The sequence below is a fragment of the Castor canadensis genome, chromosome 3 (genome assembly GCF_047511655.1).
Source record: "Castor canadensis chromosome 3, mCasCan1.hap1v2, whole genome shotgun sequence".
Taxonomy (NCBI): domain Eukaryota; kingdom Metazoa; phylum Chordata; class Mammalia; order Rodentia; family Castoridae; genus Castor; species Castor canadensis.
The window spans coordinates 129,963,120-129,975,635 of record NC_133388.1 but is presented as its reverse complement, the minus strand read 5'-3'; positions in this window follow the sequence as shown (position 1 = coordinate 129,975,635).

Sequence of the window (12,516 nt, the reverse complement as noted above, 5' to 3'; positions counted from 1 at the left end):
ATTATCAAGATAGCAAACATTTCCACCAGCCTGGAAAGTTCAGTCGCCTTGCCAGTCAATCCTGCATTTGCTCCAAGCAATTGCTATTCTGATTGTTTCCATGATAATTTTTTTACCTGTACTAGAATTACATTTAAATACTGTTTTGTGTATGACTTCTCTGACTTAACATAATGCCTATGGGACTCATCCATGCTGTTGCATGTATATTGTTTCTTTTAATTGTTGATTAGTATTTTTGTTATATGAATACTCTGTAATTTGCTTATCTCTTATTATGTTCCTAGACATTTGTGTTTTTTCCAGTATTTGGCCATCATAAAAGCAGGTGATATGATCATTCTGTGCAAGTCTTTGTGTGGATATCTTTTTTTCCATTTGTCTTGGGATAGGACCTACGAATGGAATTACTTCATTATAAGATAATTTTATTTTGAGAACTAAAATCAATCTTTGAATTTATTTCCCCAAATGATTTAAGTTAAAGTTTCAGATTTATTTTTTACCATATTCATGTTCAGTTTTTCTACCTTCATTTATGGCACAGACTTCCTTTTCCATAAAATTACTACACCACCTGTGTTGAAATTGGTTATATAAATGAGTCTATTTCTAGACTTCATTGAATACTACTGTTTGAATATTCCTGTACTAATTCCTTTCTGTTTTGGCTACTGATAGCTTTATAAGTCTTCATGTTAGGTAACATAAATTCTCCTTTTTTACTAGTCTAGATTTTTAAAAAATTCTACATATAGTTTTAAATCACCTTGTTATTATATAAAATTCTGCTATACTTATGATTAGTATTGCTTTGAGTCTATAGATAAACTTGGAGACAATTAGTATTTTAACAATATTGAGTGTTATATTCCATCAGCATGTTACATGAATGCATTTGTTTTCTTCAACTTTTCTCTGCAGCATTTTGCAGTTATCACTGTAGAAGTGTTGCTCTTGGTTTGCTATATTTGTTACCAAATAGTTCATACATTGTGAGACAATTTTTCACAGGTCTCTCACATTTTGTGAGTAGAAGCACTGTCAAATATTTGTGCCAACTTTCTTCTTGAAGGATATTTCTATAGAAATCAGCTTTGGAAGTTATAGATAATATTTGCTGTTATGGGGAAAATTTATCAGGTTTGCTCTCCAATATGTAAGGTTCAGTCTTCCTAAGCTGACTTCCTCTCCTATGATGCAAACCATCACAGCACATTGTAAAGTGTCTTCTGTCCCTCCTCACATTGTCCTCTGGGAATTGGGACTTGGGAACAGGCACACACACACCTGCACATGCAAGGGGGCGGGGAGAGAAAGAGAGAGAGAGATCTTTCATTCTAATGATTATGCCTTTTATTACTAGCTAGTCTTCTAACACAATATAAAATATCCTTTCCTTTCTGGTTTTTTTAATGTTAGCTGTACATTTTTGCAGATATTCTTTAGCAAACTGAAGAATTTCCCTTACATTCCTAATTTGTTGAGAGATTCTATCAATTAGTTGTTGAATTCTACTAAATTGTTTTGCTGCATGTATTATGATCATTGCATGGGTTTTCTCCATTATTTCTTCAGTATCGTAATTAATTTTCTAACATACCTGAGCTTTGCATTATTACAATAATAAAAAAAAGAAACATTGTGATCAAATAGGCTTTTTTAGCTAAAGCATTTACCAGTGCCTTTAAATGGCCATTCTTGGGAACACAATATTCTTTCCTAACTTACTCCTTCCTTAGATTTAATAATTCCCACTCCCAAAGAAGCCAGTCACAAAGGGTCACACATTGTATGATTTCATCAATATGAATGTCAAAAATAAAGAAATCTTCAAAGATTTAATGTATATTATTAGTCACAAAGGACTTTCCTTCAGTGTGAAAAAGGCTATCGGGATTTTGAGATTGAATTTGACCTGTCAATCACTTTGGATAGTATTGACATCTTAACAATGTTAAGTCATTCTACTAATAAATACTGAGATATTTCCCTTTGTTTAGGTCTTATTTAATATCTTTGAATAATATTTTGCAGATTGCAATATAAAAAAGTTTACCCCATGATTAAATTTATTCTTAGATATTTTAGTATTTTAGATGCTATTGTAAATACTATTGGTTTCTTCATTTCATTTCTGAATTGTTCATTTTAGGTGTGTAGACACACAATTGGTTTTTGTAAGTTGATCTAGTACCTACATTTGGTTAAATTCATGGTCCTTGTATTATTGAAGGGTTTTGACCCATAACCATAAAGAATTTCGGTCTATAATCTCCTTTTCTTATACTGTCTTTACTTGATTTGGTACCTGGTTTATACACAGTGTTAGAACCCTTTTCTAGTTTTTTCAAAGACATTGCAAGGTTTTGTGCCGAGTTTTCTTTAGGCTTTGGCAAAAGTCACCAGTGAAGCCATCCAATCCTGGACTTCTTTTTGTTAGCAGGATTTTGATTCAACTGTATTATTCATTCAAGTTTTGTTGAGATTTTCTATTTCCTGTTGAGTTTAGGTAAATTATATATCTCCAGAAACTTTTCCATTGAATTCAGGTTATGTAATTTGTTGGCATGTAATTATTCTTAATATTATAATCTTTTTCATTTCTATAACATCAGTATTGATGGTCTATCATTTGTGATTTTATGTACATACTCACTTTCCTTTTTTTCTAACTAAAATCAATTGATTTAACTGATCTTTCCCAATATCCAACCTCTAGATTTGCTGAAACTCTATTATCTATTTTATTCTCTATTTTACATTTTAATACATAATCTTTATCATTTCTTTTCTTTGGAGAATTTTGAGTTTAGTTTATTCATCTTTCTCTAGTTTCTCCAGGTATAAAATTAGGTTTTTGATTTGAGATATATACTTCTTTTCAGACAGGGTCAATGTAGACATATATAGCTATAAATTATCCTCTGGCTGCTACATTCACTGCTTCCCATAAATTTTGATACATGCCATCTATCTATCTATCGTCTATCAATTTTATATATAGGGCTTTTGTTTTAGGTTTCTTGTTTGTATGGTTTGGAGGTGCTGGAATGTGAACTCAGTGCTTTGCATTTGAGCCATATCTCTATCTCTTTTTTTGCTCTAGTTATCTTTCAAATACAGTCTCACACATTTTTTTCCTAGGCTGACCTCATACCACCATCTTTCTACCTATGCCTCCTATGTAGCTGGGACTACAGGCATAAAACACCACACCTGGCTTGTTCTTTAAGACAGGATCTTGCTAACTTTTTTTGCCTGGTCTGGACTTGAAACATGATCCTCCTGTCTCTGCATCCCAACTAGGTATGAGCCACTGCACCTAGCCTATGTTATGATTTTGTTCTAGTTCACCTGTTTTCTAAATTCCCTTGTGATTTCTTCTTTGGCCCACTGGCTATTTAAGACTGTGTTGTTGGGCTGGTTAGTTTCTTCTTTATTTTTCCAAAGAACCAACTTTTTGTCTCATTGATCCTTTGTGTTGTTCTTTTAGTCTCATTTCTGCCCTGACTTTTATTATTTCTTTCTCTCTACTAATTTTGGTTTTACTTTTTTCCTCCTTTTCTACATCATAGATTATTTGAGATCTTTCTGAATTTTATTAGTGTATATTAATTGTATAAAGGGGTTTCATTGTGATGTTTCCATATATGCATATAATGATCTTTGATCAAATACACCCCTCTACTACATTTTCTTATCCACTTTCCCCCTTTTAAACAAGTTGAATGGTTTTCATTATTCTAGTTTCATACATGCATATAAAGTATGTTGGAGAGTTCTGATTTTTTAGTTTCGGTACTCATAGCTATAAACTTCCCTCTTAGAACTACTTGGCTATATCCCAAAGCTTCTGACAGATTGTGCTTTCATTTTATTCTAGGAATTTGTTTATTGATCCTTATTTTCCTTAATAACTCAGTGATCATTCAAAGTGTGTTGTTTAATTTCCATTTATTTGTATAGCTTTGGTAGTTTCTCTTGCTGTTGATTTTTAAACTTTATTTTATTATGATCTGATAAGATATAAGAAATTATTTCAATTCTTTTGTATTTTTTAAAATGGTATATGGCCTAAAAGAAGATATATTTTGGGGAAAGTTCCATGAGCTGCTGGGAAGAACGTGTATTTTATAGCCATTGCTTTACTGAATTAATAATGTTTGATTCTTTCATAATTCTTAATTGTTTATGAATTCTTCTAGTGAGATTTATTCTTTTCCAAGCTCTCATGCTTGTGTATATCTTTCTTTCTTTTCTATATGTAGTATTCCTTGTACCTTCTGAAATGCTGACTGAGTGGTCAAGATTTACTTTAGTTTGTGCTTATCATGTAAAGTCCTTATCTGGTTTTAAAGGATAACTTGGCTGGCTGTAGTAGAATTAGCTGGTAGCTATTTCGTTTCAGAGCATGAAATACATCATTCCATGCTCTCCTGGACTCGAGGGGTTTTGACAAGATGTTTGCTGTTATTCTGATAGGTTTGCCTTTGTATGTAATTTGGCGCTTCTTTCTAGCAACTTTCAGTATTCTTTCTTTGCTCTGTACTCTTGACATTTTAAGTATAATATGTGGAGAGATTAGTTTCTGGTCATGTCTACTTGGGGTTCTAAAAGCTTCTTATATTTAGATGTCCATTTCTTTCCCCAGATTTGGGAAATTTTCTGCTATACTTTCATGGAATATATATTCAATGCCTTTAGTGTATATCTTGGTTTCCTCCTCTGTACCACAGATCTATTATCTTGTGTCTCTTAAACATGTTCCAGAGGTCTTGGATATTGTGGTCACAATTCTTTTCATTTCTTCATTGCTGTCTGAATGTGATAATTTCTCAACCTGGTGCTCCTCTATCTAGTCATCTGTTGGTGATGCATTGAGTTTTTTTATTTGATTTGCTGAACTTTTATTTTTAAGATATCTATTTGTGGTTTTTTTTTCAGAATCTCTATCTCTTTGCTGAACTTCTCATTCAAATTGTTGGATTACTCATTCAAGTCTTGAATTAACTACTTTATTTCATCTGCTTATTCAAATCCTCTCTGAGATCTTTGATCATTTTGAAAAATAGACTTTTGAATTCTTCAATATTTCAACCATTTCAACATCTTTGGAATTAGCTACTGAAGAGTTATTATTCTTTGGAGAGTTGCCTGCTTTTTTTGCATTTCTGTGTTTTCATTTGTGCATGTGTTTGTATGGATATCTCTTTCAGTTTTAAATGGGCATCTTCTTATTGACCAGCCTTTTCTTGAGAGATTGATATTAAGCACCACCCAGAGAAAAACCAAATCATCATAACAGTAGTAACACCAAAACAAAAGAAAGCAAATACAGTAAAAATCAATTAAAGATAACTGCTACACCACCAATAACTTTAGAAAAGAAAGTGGCAAAAATAATGTAGAATAAACTATGAAGTTAAAAATTAATAAAGGTAAATATAATAATAATAAAAGGTTGTAATAAAGAAGGACAGGGAAAGGAGATAAAAGGAAAAGAATGTGAGGAAAAGAACAGAGCAACAGATTAAAATGTCAGATTCCAGAATTTTTAAAATACATAAATACAATTAGTAAAGGTAATAATAGTTATAAAAATAAATAACATTAAACCAATAGTAAAAAAATATAGAACAAAACAGACACAGGGGCTCACACCTGTAATCCTAGCTACTTGGGAGACTGAGATCAACAAGATTGCAGTTGGAAGTTAGCCCAGGCAAAAGCAAGACCCTGTCTCCAAAATAACCAGAACTTAAATCCAAACACCATAACACCAATATACATAAACACACACACACACACGTATGTATATGAAAAAAAGGCAAATAATTGAAGAGAAGTTTCTTTTTGGGTTCTCTAATATTGGAATTTGCAAGATGGGTGAACAGTGGGTTTTAACTGGAGACTAGTATATGTCCTTTCTTTCCTCACTGTACATGTTGATGCTGTATGTGTGCTGAAGGCCTGCAGGTTAGTGGTATGCTTTCAGCATCTGTCCTTCGTTCACTTTAGAGGCTTCCTTTCTTTGTACACTGAGAGCTGCTGCTAGCCCCAACAAGCTTTGTGACCTGTGGGCTGGACAGTTTTCTACTCACTGCAGAAGCCCATTGGCTTGTGCACCCAAGGGTAGCAAATGTCTAATCAAAGCAGTGTCCCCAAGTGCATCAGAAAGTGGAAGAAGCCAAGAGGACACTGAGTTCTGCCCTGGAGGAGAATGAGAGAACCCAGAACTCTGCCTGCTGAACTCAGTGCTGCCTGCCAACCACATGTGGCAAGGTGGCAGTCCTAGGGGTTGAGCAATCCACCTGCCACCGGGTTTGGAGCTGTCTCAACAGTAATCCATAGGCAATAGGGCTTGGTCCTTGCTGCAGAGGGTGGGGCCACAACCTGGGCCTCCCACTGGGTAAACTTCTTGGTGGATCCACACACAAACCTCCCCTTGTCCATGACTGCCTCTCATGGCTGTCTCCCACTCAAGACACTATGGTAGGGTGTCTCTATGCTCCCTGACTTGTGATTGTTCCTGTTTTGGGGTCCTCAGCTCAGTCTCAAATAATAGGTACCCTTTCAAGATGGCAACTGATTATAACACTCTTGAGCTAAAGGGAGCAATGCAATGAATATCTTCTCCACATTCGAGTACTAATTATCACACCAAATCCCTGAACTAGATTTAAGGCTTTTGAGAACTCTGAGTTTCTCCTGAAGCTGGAATTACCAGTCTGTTGTCACCAAGACTTTCTTGTCACCTTGTGGTTCAGACTTCTGATTCTTCTCCCTCCCGGGAGCCAAGGTTGGACTTACAGACCATTTCCTACTTTTCTCTGCATTTCCTCTCTGTTTCTCCATTCTTTTCAGCTGGTCAGTCACCCCTTCCTTGATTCTTGATTTCGATTCCTCTCCTTTTCTCAGAATATAGTCTCTCCTGTGTTTCCTGACTCTTATCATTCAGAGTCTCATGGAGGAAGGGCCTAATCCACCAATTTACCTCAGAAGTCCTCTGCATTTAGAATTGATATTTTTATACTCATGTAATGCCTATTTTTGTCTCTTATAACAGTTTTTCACTGAATGTATTTTCTGTCTAAATCAATATATTAATCCCAGCTCTCTTTTGTTTATTTGCTTTAAATATTTTTTCATCCCTTCACTTTCAGTTTGTCTTTGGCTCTAAAGTGAATCTCCCTGCATACTGCATATAGTTACATCATGTTTTGTTGATGTATTGTTTGTGCATTCTACTAGTCTCTGTCATTTGAGAGTTTAACTCATTTACATTTAAAGTAATTACTCATCAGAAAAGACTTATTTCTAACATTTTCCTATTTGTTTTCTGTATGTTCTATACATATTTTATCTCTCATTTCCTTCATTACTGCCTTTTTTTAATTTACTTGATTTTTTCTGATAGGACAGGTATTTTTAAATGTAGGTTTATTATTCAGTTATGGTGAAGCCAACAGATAAGGAGATGATTCCTACTAGAAGTGTAGTTTGTTGCTACTCACAGTTCCCATTCCACAATTTAGGGTCACACAGAGAACCACTAGAATGCGTCAGGAGGTTGAGGAAGTCTAGGAAAACAAGGGCAAGTGTCATTATTGTGTTTTCTTCAGGAAGAAACAGGTGAGGCAGGGTAAGAAAATTTAGTGTTGGTGGTTTGAGTAATTTCAATGGACTCTGCAGTGTAGGTGTTATCTTGAGTTGTCTGGGTCCTGACACTAGAGTAGTTCAAACATAGGAATATTGGCCCAAAGTGTAAGAGCCTAAGAGAGGAAGTGGGGGGATGGGAATCTGGGTTAGTTAGCTGCAAATGAATGCTTGCTTACAGTAAGAAGCACACCATATCTAGGAACTAACTAGTCCTGCGAAAGGCAGCCTCACCAAGGTAAAGTCATCGGTATAAAAGGACATGCTTAATAAGCAATTCCTGCTTTTTTTTTTCCTGGGAATGTTTTAATTTCTCCCTTATATTCGAATGACGGTTTTACAAGATGTGGAATTCTCAGTTGAAAAAGATTTCTTTTTCTTTCTCCACTTTAAATATTATTGGCTGTCTTCTGTCCTTTATAACTTCTCATAAGAAATCAGATGTTTATCTTACTGAAGATATTTATATGTAATAGCCCACAGCTTTCTTGCTGTGTTCAAGTTCTTTTCTTTGTATATGACTTTTGATTTTAATGTGGATCATTGTGGTTCTGTTTGATTTTATTCTACTTGAAGTTTGTTGAGCAATTGGATTTGCCAATTCACATCTTTCATCAAATTTATGGAATTTTCTTTCACTGTTTTTAAAAATATATTATTTCTACCTCTTTCTCTTTCTACTTCTATGATTCCCATGGTGTACCTGTTTGTTCTGGATGATGCACTATAAGTCTGTTAGTCTATATTCACTTTATTCATTTTCTTTTTTGCTCTTCAAGCATGATAATTCCAATTATTTTAGCTTCAAATTTGCTGATTTTTTTCTACTTGTTCAATGCAGTTAGTAAACAACTTGAGTGGTTTTTTTTTTCATTTTACTTATTGTACCTCTCAGCTCTAGAATTTCTGTTTATATTATTTTTATCATTCCTGTATCTTTAATGATATACTAATTTTTTTCATTCATTGTTTTCCTGATTTTTCTTTGTTCATGTTTTTCATTAGATCTTTAAGCATATTTAAGATAGTTGTTTTAAATGCCTTGTTTCACAAGTCTGGGAACCCTCAAGGACAGTTTATACTTATTTATTTTGTTCCTTCAGATGAGCCATATTTTCCTGTTTCTTTGTTTCCCTTATGATTCTTTTGCTGAAAACTGAGCATTTGAATAATATAATGTGGTTACTCTGAAAATCAGATTATCTTTCTTCCCCAGAGTTTTATGGGTTTGTGTATATATGTTTGCTCATTTGTTTGTTTTCTTGAAGACTGTGATAGTCCATTTATGCGGTGACCTTCTCAAATTACTTTTGCAAAAACTACTTCTTATGTGTGTTTACTTAATTCTCTCTCTTTAACTTGTGTTCAGCTAGTGTTTTGACAGAGATTCTATTGAGTTGCAAGAGCCAAAAAAAAAGATACTTCTCCCAGTCTTTTCAGATTGTCTCTGGGCCACAGTTTCCTGTCAACACTTAGCCAGGCTTGCATAAAGCCTAAGGTGAAAGCCAGGGATCTTTAGGTATTTTCTAAGAATGCCTCTTAAGTTAGGTGTTCATGTAGTATTTTAGGCTCCTGTACATGCATGGGTACTTTTGCATGCCTTAACTTCCCAGAAAAAACTTTCTTATATTTTGTTCCTTTAATTGTCCTGAAGCAGTCTATTGTATGTTTCAACCTTTGTTAGTTTGGCATATAGTGTTTTTGTTTATTTATTTTTTTGAAATACTTGCTTTTCCACCTTGAGTTTCAAACGAAGCATAACAGAGATAAGTACCTTTTCAATAATCCTTAGATATGGTAAAATAGATATTCACAATAATTTGCAGGATTAGCTCATCTCCCCTCAAAACTAAAGATTTGGCTCCAATCCTGGGAATATGGTTTTCAGTCTTCAAGACTAGGGTGAAGTCAAGTAAATTTTGTGAAAGCTTCCTACCATTATGAAGTTGCTTTTTTCTTGATTCAGCATTTATTTGGCTGCTGTAAACCTTTGGCTCTTTTCCAGTGTTCTGACAAAGTTGAATCTGACAGTCTGTGCTTGTTTTTCAATGTTCAGTGGATAATGAGAGCTTAGAGGTTCATACTTTGCAGTTTTGCTGACATCATCCCATTTGCTTTGGTAACCAGCATTTACTTTGGTTTTGTTTGTAATATAATGAAAATCATCTACCTTTATTATAAAAAGTAAACACATTATTATGTTATATTACATAAACAATATGCTGTCTTAATTTTCTTAATCCTGCCATTTTTAATGCTTCATTTTTACTTTTAGTCTTTTGCTGTATGAGCTTTGAGTCGATATTTCTTAGTTCTTTCTTTCCTATTCTTTTAGAAGTTTCACATTCTATTTTAATATTAATGTTTATTACTTTTGGAATTTTAAAAATTATTCTCTGCTTATGAAAGTAAAAATAGATTATGTTTTAAATGTCTTCACTATAAGGCAAGTATATTTACTGCTTTTTGTTTCTCTAATTCCTAGTTTTTGTTAGTATAATATGAAGCATAAACATAGGTGATCACTATTAAATTATTTTTTGAAGTATGTAAATATTAGTTTTCAAAAATTTATTTGCCCAGTTACATGAATTCTTTTTTCTTTTTTGGTAGTATTGGTGTTTCAACTTAGGGCCTTGCACTCTGAGGAAAAGCCTCATGTTTTTCCTGGTTCAAGGCTGGGACCATGATCCTCTCTTCACCACATCCCAAGTATCTGGAATTACATACATAAGCTACCATACTCAGCCCTACATTCTTGTAACCATATTTACGACTGTGTTGACTTGACTCTGGACTGCAAAGATATTAGTTCTCACTATCAATCATAACATATGGGCTGATATAACAGTGTTATAGACTGGGTAACTTAAACCAAGCATTTATTTCTCTGAAAACTAGAAGATGGTGATCAGCCAAGTTGATTTCTTTTTTTTGTTTTGCTTTTACATTTCTGAAGGTTTTATTTATTTTTTGTAAATAATCTTGCTTCCACTTTAGTTAATATTCTATGAATAAGTGTATGCTTACTAAAACAGAACAATGTACATTACAAAATGCATATTATGTAATTCAAAATTTGGGTTTTTGTAACTGTTGCCATGAATTCATTTTTTTATTGCTGTGCTGGGTGGGTGCACATTGCTGCATTTACAAAACTCTTAAATATATCAAATATATCGTACTTGAATTCACCCCTCTCATTATTCTCCTTTATTCCTCCCTATTCCTGGAATAGTTTCAACAGGTCTTATTTTTCCATTTCCATAAGTATGTACACAGTATTTGTACTATATACTTCTCACCCCTTTCTCCAGCTCCTCCCCATCCCACTGGTACCAATCCTCCTGGAGAGGACCTGTTTTCCCTCCTGTTCTCCGATTTTGTAAAGGAAAAATATGACATTTTGGGTTGTTTAAGATAGCTACACAAAAATTTCCCTGTGGCACTTCTATAAATATATGTATTATAACCTGAATTGAGTTCTTAAGGAAGGCCCTCTTCCTGTCCTGGTTTTCAGTTTGCTACCTTTCATATCTTCTTCCCACATGAGAGAGGGGAGGGAGAGAGGAAGCACACTTTGGTTTCTTCATCCTCTTAAAAGGGTGCCAATCCAATCTACCTCTATGTCATCATCCAAATTTGATTACCTTCTCAAGGTTCATCCCTAAATAGCACCATAATAAATATTAGGGATTCTACATATAGATTTGAGGATGGGTGCAATACAAACATCAGCCCACAGCACATACCACACATCTAAGCTTTGCAATTTTTATTTTGATACAGCTCTCAGGTGGCTGAATGTGTAAGCAGTTTTGTTTTAATATATACAGATTAATACATCTCCTCATTACAGACATTTCCATTGTTTCCATTTAAAAATAATAATTTATCTGATTTAAAAATGTCTGGGTCACAACATTACTTCCTTGAAATTCTGGAGATAATACAGACTCCATTATTTTCTGGAAGCCTGTAGCAAGGCCAGAATTATTTTATTTCTCTATAGATAGCCTATTTTTTCCACTGAATCATTTTAGAAATTTTCTTTATGCTGGTAATTAAAAATTTTAGCAGGTATATATCTAGGTGGGAGTCTTTTTTCATTAACATTTCCTGGACCATTATAAGTATTTGACCTAAAAACACATTTTATTAGTTTGTAAGTCTTTTCAATTATGCACAATATAAACTTTTATTTCCATTGTTCTGAATTCTTCCTCATAAATGCTGTAAATTTAAGTTGAATCTTTTCTTTTCTATGCCTCATAACTTTTAGATTCCTATTTTCCTTTACCTCTGCCTTGTGGAAGATTTTTATAATTTTTTTCTCCACACCACAATTACATATTTTGTATCATTTTATTTCTTATTTTAACTAATCCTAATACAAATTTTGATTCTGTCATTCTATTAATTCTCTGCAGTCTTTGTATATTCCACAGGCCTTTGTTTTAATTTATCCATCATAAAGCTATCTCACTTTAATTTCACTCTAAGTAATGTTTCTGCTACTTGCTTCTTCAGTTTTCGTTTTGATTTTTTCAACCAATGGTTTCTGATTTCCCTGCAGATTCATATTGTTCTTCATGATCTGGCAAGTCTCAGGGAAAGACATGAGGCTTATGCTGAAGCCAGTCAGCTGGACCATCTTCAGCTCCAGGGACTGGCTAAAGGATGAGCTTCTGACCAGACTGGCCAAAGAGGCCACAAAAGAGCAGGCTAAATGAGGGGCAGCTGCTCTGTTTCCATGCATTCAGAACTTGAGAGGTGTATTTGGAGCTTTTGTAGCCACCCCTACCATGCAGATTTCTGAGGCTAGAACCCAGAGAGGAAGATGGTTGTTCTCACTGT